We start from the raw sequence: 8095 nt of genomic DNA on the forward strand, positions 1-8095 counted from the left end.
TAAGAATATGTGGTTGATAGGTGAGGAGATTAATAATGATCTATGCATATGTATTTATTTCTTGATACGTAATTTGAGATGATTTTATCTTATGTGATGAAATGGAGTGAGTGTGGATAACATGTTAGAATATAGTATGTATACATTGTTACATGTTATAATTGTATTATATATTTTATAATACCTCACTAAGTCTATGACTTAGCGTGTAAGCGTTTTTTACACGTAGGTTCCAAAGAGCAAGAGGATCAAGGATAGGAATTTGCAGAGCAACATATCTTCACTAGATCAGAAGTAAATTCATAGTATGTATTTTGGTAGAGTTAATAGTTTTGGCATGTACAAAAGTATAATTTACGTCTGCTCTGATCAATTTTGTAATGTGTTAAACTCACTTATATAAATATGGCTTTTGTGTAAATAGAAATTTAAATTTTCTATGGTTTTTTTATAAATGTGCATGCTTCGAAAAGTCAATGTGACACATCGGACTCGTATCCGGGTCGGGTACAGGTTGGGGTGTTACATTTAATGGTATCAGAGCTACGGTTTAGCCGATTCTAGGCTTAAACCTGAGTCTAGAGTGTCTGTAGATGTGTACATGCCAACATAGTAGTGATAACTTCTGATCTGACATGATTAATAAGTCTGTTGTTATGCTAATAGAGTTATTTGATAATATCTTAATAGATGTCCCGACAAGATAGCTCCCGAAGTGAAGCGAGAGATAATAGATTAGCTGAGAGTAGGAATTCACCTGCCCTGGCCAGGCAAGGTGAAGAACTGGCACCCTCTGGAGTGCCTGTAGATAATCAAGATATGTTCTTTCGGACGTTGGACACGGTATTGGCGTGTTTCCAACTTTCTGTCTCCTCAACTCAAAAGATGAATGTTGCAAAGGAATTAAAAGGATTAGGATATCCTGAATTCAAAGAAAAAGCCGAGGAAGGTCCAGTTGTTGCGGACCTTTGGCTCAACGATGTTAAGATAATGTTAGAGGGACTCCATTGTTCTTATATGGAAAAGTTAGACGGAATAGTCTCCTTGTGGCGTGGGCAAGCGAGAATTTGGTGGACGAATGTCGCGTTAAGCATAACTAGTGATCGGATGACATGGTTTTTGTTTCTTGAAGAGTTTAAACATAAGTACGTAGGAGATCAGTTCATCAAACAAATGAAGTAAGAATTCCTGAATCTGAAGCAAATGAATCGCACAGTGTATGAGTATGAGTATGAGTTCAACAAATTAAGTCGCTTTGCAGCAGAATTGATGCCTACAGAAAAATATGCATGTGAGTGGTTTATTGAGGGCTTGCGCCAAAGTTTAAAGAAATGTTAATTGTATTAAACATGTCCTCATTTCAAGAGGTAATAAACCATCCTAAAGCTCTAAAGAGAGCTCAAAATGAACAATTTGGGGAGCAAAAAGCCCAATTGTCTAAAAGAATTGGGATTTCATCAAGTTCTACACCACCCAAGAGAGGCAGAGATTCTTAATTTCGATCTCAAGTAAGGTCTGAATCGATGGCATTCTCCGCTAGGGAATCAAATCAGATGAGAGTGAGACAGACTCAATTGGTAAGGACTGGTGATGAAAGAGCACAACAGAGACAATGTCAGACTTATGGAAGATATCATGGTGGGACATGTAGAGTTAAATCCAGAGCCTGTTTTCGATGTAGGGAAACAGAAATTTCATGAAAGAGTGTCCATTGGGAATATGAGAGTCTGTACAGTCATAACAATCTATTTCAATGTCACAGATGGGAAGAGGTAGAAGTCAACCAGAATCTTCTACTCAATAGGAAATACGCTCCACTGCTAGAATATATAACCTCCAAACCAATACAGACTGTGATGATTTAGAGATGATAACATGTATCTTTCTATTGTATGGTAAATATGTTATGATATTGGTTGATATGGGCTTGTATATGCATATACGAGTATTAAATTGGTGAGAGAATTGAAAATTTTGTTAGAAGTTATTTGTAGTAATATTGTAGATATAAATCCGTTAGGGCATAATGTTCTAGTAAATAAGATATGTTAAGGGTGTTCTATTTGGATTCAGGGAATTGAATTCCCTGCTAATCTGATGTACTTACTCTTTGAGGGATTTGAAGTAATCTTGGAATTATATTAGTTATATATAGCTCGTATGCAAATGTTGATTGTAGAGTGGAAAGGGTAAAGTTAATTAGTTCAGACAGATTAGAAATTATAGTATTTAAAGATTTTATTATTTTTTTTAGTGATGAGGATATGGTTTTGGAAGAGTTTAAGAATGTGTATATTAGTGAGTAGTTTAAAATATAAAAGTAGATGGAAAGTTTGAATATGAATCAAGGAAATTGTATTAAGGATGAGTAAAAAGGAAGGTTTAACAAGTTAAGGAAATAAAGGATGAGTTATTTGATTAGAAAGGATATATATATATATGGATGATTTGATGAAGGTTTATATTTTGCTTTAGAGAATTGGGTTGAATAACAAAGTAATGAGATAGAGAATGTATTAAAGTTAAAGGATTTGTATGTTTGACGAAAGTTAAAGGATTTGTATGTTCGACGGAAGTTAAAGATTTACCGAAAAGTTTAGGATGAAAAAGGGATAAATATGTTTTGATTGAATAAGGATTATGGAAGCATAAGGAAAAAGATATGATCTATGAGACAAGAAGATAGTGATTTATGAAGAATTAAATAGATAGAGAAATTAATTGGAAAAGGGTGTAAAGTGTGAATTATAGGTTTGATAAGAAAGTAAGGAAATGGTAGAAAGTATTGTGGAAAGATTGTTTGATTTGGAAAAGAATATGTTTTCATCAACTATGATGAAGAGTAAAGGTTATAGTCACAAAGATAAGGATTTAGTTATATATATAAAGGAAGTTAAAAATGTAATTGAGGAAATGTTTTCACTCGGTTCATGTAGTGAAGGACACGTCTGTTATGTTATATGATATGGATGTATAAGGGAAAAAGGTAATGGAAGTCAGGTTATGATAACTCGAGAGATTAACTAAAGAGGTAGTATATGAATATGAATAAGAGATGTGTAGATAGTAGTTTAATCTATTAGTACAGTGAAAATTTGGGGACGAATTTTCTTAAAGGAGGGGAAATTTGTACCACCCTCCATATCAAGTTAGTGACTAAATTGAAATATTTCAGAATGTATTGGTCGAAGTAGATAAATTGAAAAGTTTGGAAATTTATATGAAAAAATGTTGTGTAGGATTTAATTATAAAGAGAGAAGAATTGAAGGATAAAATGGTTATTTAGTAGGAAAGATAATTTAATTGAGAGAGGATATATATATATATGGTTCCACGTGGAGGATGAAGAAAAATATCAAAGTCTCCAGAGTATTATTCTTCTTCCAGCCATGAACTCCAACTTGTTAAGGTGAGATTTCTTATTAGTTGGTTTTAGTTGAAATTATGTTTGGGTTTTGATCATTAGATGGTACTTAAGCTTAAGGAAAGCTTAAGTTATATTAAAACTACAAGATGAAAAAGATAATATGGATTCAGGATTGGGAGTTTTTAAGTGAAATCTTGAAGAAGAATTGATAAGTAAATTTGAAGTTAAATTTGACTTGTCATCCATTGAATTAAGAAATAGGAAGTGATAGAATCTAATTTAGAACATGTTGAGAAAATGATAAGATTATTGGTTTCCAAATTTAAGAGAGAATATGGGATATTAAGTTGAGTTCAAGTGATATAAGTTGGTTAGGCTGAGTGTAGTTAAGTTTGAAGGGCTAAAATGAGGTTATATAAGAAGAATTAAGTTGTTTTAGAGTAATTTTCATGTATAAAAATGTGATTTCTGGGTTAGGGATATCGGTACACATTCAACAGGTATTGATACCCTCTCAAAGGAAAGAATCACATAATTTAATGAGGGTACTGATACCCCCTAGTAAGGTATAGATACCCTTTTGAATGAAAAAACTAACAGAATGCAATGAGGGTATCGATACCCTAAGAAGGGTATCGATACCCCCTAAAGGAAAAAGGTGAATAATGATTTATTAAGTTCATTTAATTTGTTAGTATCGAATTACAAGGTATATGTATCAAATTACAAGGTATAGGTATCAAATAATTGCCTTAAAATGTATTATTATGTAGATATAGAACGTAATTCCATTCTAGAACAATCGAAGAATTAGGATCAAATCAAAGAAATCAAGATTAAGGTGAGTGCATGTTAGTTATTACATGATGTTTCATGGAAATAAGACTTGCGATAAGTCTATTTCCTAGAATAAGATGTATGAACTCATAATAGGAGCATATTTTTGACATGATGTATGTATGTTAACGGTTATTGCATATGTTATATGATATATATGAGTACAAGTTTGTATAATAGTAAATGAGTATAAATGGTTTCATAAGAAAGTGAAATAAACTATAAGAATATATGAAAGTGTTATATGAGTTATATGTTATTGTATGGGTGATATGTTTTGTATGCATATATATATATATATATATACTAGTGTGATAGAGTATAAGAACTGGTATAAACGATATATATATGTGTGTGTGTGTGTGTGTGTGTGTGTGTGTGTGTGTGTGTGTGTGTGTGTGTGTGTGTGTGTGTGTGTGTGTGTGTGTGTGTTTACATAAGTCATATGTTATTGACATAATGAATGGTATGTTATGTGATTTATAGGACAACATATGTGAACAAGATGTCATGATTGGTTACATGAACATAGGTGGAATAATATAAACTATAAGACATGATATACACGATTACATGTATATGTGTTGTATGTTATATGATAAAAGAAAGATGTTTTCACATACATGGGGTATGTGATATAAGAGAATGAACATGTGATTATAAGAGAATGCCCATGTTATATGGTATGAGAGCTATAGGAATAGTTGACATGCCAAGAGTCGAGGGTTACCTATGTCTTTCGAGCCATATGGACAGGATTACCTATGTCCTTCGGGACATATGAACAGTTTACCTAGGTTCTTCGAGACCTATGGACAGTTGTCGAGGTTCTTTATGACCTCTGGATAGGTCTTTCAGGACATTTATACGAGCTATGGTGACAACATATGGGTGCACAACCTTATAGTACTCATATACCTTGAGTTCTCAGTAATGTACATGGGCTTATAAAAGATATGAAAAGAGTTTGTATGATGGTATGATATCATGTTACAATTGCTTGTATTGAATCATGTATGCATATGAACTAATAAAAAGGTAATGATCAATATATGTTAAGAATATACATATGTTATGAAGGTGTAAGAATATGTGGTTGATAGGTGAGGAGATTAATAATGATCTATGCATATGTATTTATTTCTTGATACGTAATTTGAGATGATTTTATCTTATGTGATGAAATGGAGTGAGTGTGGATAACATGTTAGAATATAGTATGTATACATTGTTATAAGTTAAAATTTTATTATATATTTTATAATGCCTCACTAAATCTATAACTTAGCGTGTAAGCGTTTTTACACGTAGGTTCAGAAGAACAAGAGGATCAAGGATAGGAATTTGCAGAGCAGCATATCTTCACTCAAGGATCAGATCATAAGTAAATTCATAGTATGTATTTTGGTAGAGTTAATAGTTTTGGCATGTACAAAAGTGTAATTTACGTCTGCTCTGATTAATTTTGTAATGTCTTGAACTCACTTATATAAATATGGCTTTTGTGTAAATAGAAATTTAAATTTTCTATGGTTTTTTTTATAAATGTGCGAGCTTCAAAAAGTCAATGTGACACTTCAGACTCGTATCCGAGTCGAGTACAGGTTGGGGTTGTTACAGCACCGCTCCTTGATGACTAGTGATGAGATGATCATAGATGAGAATCTACTGTTGGGTTACTCCTCAGATCAGTGGATCATCATATTAGTCTCGAATGCTGAAAGATCTTCGAGCAAGTCTCATTTTAATACTATGGACTCCTTTTAGCCCTCGATGCATGTCTGTATACACGACTGCTTAATTGAAATTTTTTATCTCTTCTTGTGAAAATTTTCTCTTGAATATCCCCTTGCGGATTAACACTTCTTGCATTATGTTATGTTGATGCAATGCAATGCAATGCAAAAGGTTAAAATGACACAAATAAAAAAGAGAAAAATGAGTTAGTACAAACAAGATAATATATAGAGTGAAAAAACGCTATCTATAGATAAATATAACATCTACCCCATCACGATACCTACCCGAGCATGCTCTCATTAGATAGCTATCCTACCCATACATGTTTTCTGCCCACAATGATTATTTCCAAGAAATTAATCCTAACCGAATGGTATCTAGTTCGTATGCAATTATTCAATAGAATTTGAAGTAAAAAGGAAATGTTCAGAGACACTCCTCCTTTGTGTACACTTATTTTGGGTACCTACTGAAGAACAGAGTTTCGATATGACTATACCTAGGGTAACCGTTCTATGGTTCACTACATGCATGGTTTCGGCTCTATGAGGAAATGGAACTCGAATTGTCCTTGATGTCGGTGCCCCCTTGGACTGCCAAACCCTCGATCCTCACCCATTATAGGTTTCAAATGGAACGAGTTCAATTCAATGGGATTCACTACCTTATACCCATACGAGAAATAAATCCCTACGAAGGTATAAGGTATGTATCCCATGGGTTATTTGCTAAAACTCATACGAAGAATAAATTCTTACGAGTGTAAAGCATTCACCCCAACTTATTTGGATCAAAACTCATGTCGAGAGCTCATGTTATGCAAATTCACGTGATGTGTGTGAGAAGGGACGTACCTACCTTTGACTCAAAACGGAAAAGAAAAAAACTCGACAAAAACCTGGACAGAGCTGAAAGAAAAAATTCAAATGTTAGTATGACAATTAAAAATGAGGCAATTAAAAAATTCAATAAACGGATCATAAGTTAACTAAAGACTCGAACTCATAATTTCCACCACAACGATAATGTGTAAGCGACCTACAGCCTGACTCTCTAAAAAAGTTCCAGTAGTCGCCAAGATGTCATAACCATTTTTTTGATAAAACAATTAAATATTATTTTAAAAAAAAACAATTATGACTTTTATTTCAAAAAATTGACGATTTAGAATTAATTTGGATTAAATTGAAAAAAGAATCGCCATCGACCTTTGGGTTAGGTAGGTCGAATACCTAAAAACGTCTTTTAAAAACAATTTTAAGAAAAAATCATTTTTAAGATAAAAAGTTGGTATACGTTTACAAAGATTCGACAGGTTCGAGAGTCGGTTATGCGTAGGGAATGATTAGCACCCGCACAACGCCCAAAAATTGGTATTGTGTCGCTTACATATCGTCGTAAATGGTGGAAATCATGAATCAAATATAAAGTTAAAATATGATCTGTTTATTGAATATTGATTAATTTGCTTCGAATTAATTATTTAAAGAAAATCATTTTACACAATGAGAAATCTTAAAATTCACAATCCTCCATCGGGAAAGATATTTCAACTATTTCTTATTCGTAAAAGAATATTTCGTCCTCATTGATTAAAAGGCAAATCGAATATAAATCTAATATCGACGATTTTGTAAACGACCAAATAAATTGCTACATAAAAAAACGAATTGAATCATAAAATATTTAATTAATAAAATCAACTAGATTTATTTCAAGTCTTATTTCGTTCGAACGTCGTATCGGATTGCATCACTTTGATCAAGTGATGCTTTCCACTCTCATTCTACAAATCGAGTTCTTGAAATATTCGAATCATATTAATATTTAAGGAAATATAATAGAAACAAATGCAATGGAAATGTAAAATAAAATATTTACAACATAAAATAACAACATTTATTTAATGTTATACCTAAAAATATACATCATGTTAAATATGTACATTCATAAGGGATTAAAACAGAACAATAAAAAATTTAAGGGACCAAAATATGATTAACATAAACTTAAAGGACCAAAAAATCAAAAAATAAATTTAAAGGTCCAAAGTTGAAAAAACAAAAAATTTGAAGGGCCTAGTTAACCATTATAAACAAATCAGAGCACTAATCTACATTTTAAACAAATACATACACTAGAAATGAAAA

This window comes from Hibiscus syriacus, unplaced genomic scaffold (genome assembly GCF_006381635.1).
Source record: "Hibiscus syriacus cultivar Baekdansim isolate YM2019G1 unplaced genomic scaffold, ASM638163v2 tig00001728_pilon, whole genome shotgun sequence".
Lineage (NCBI taxonomy): Eukaryota > Viridiplantae > Streptophyta > Magnoliopsida > Malvales > Malvaceae > Hibiscus > Hibiscus syriacus.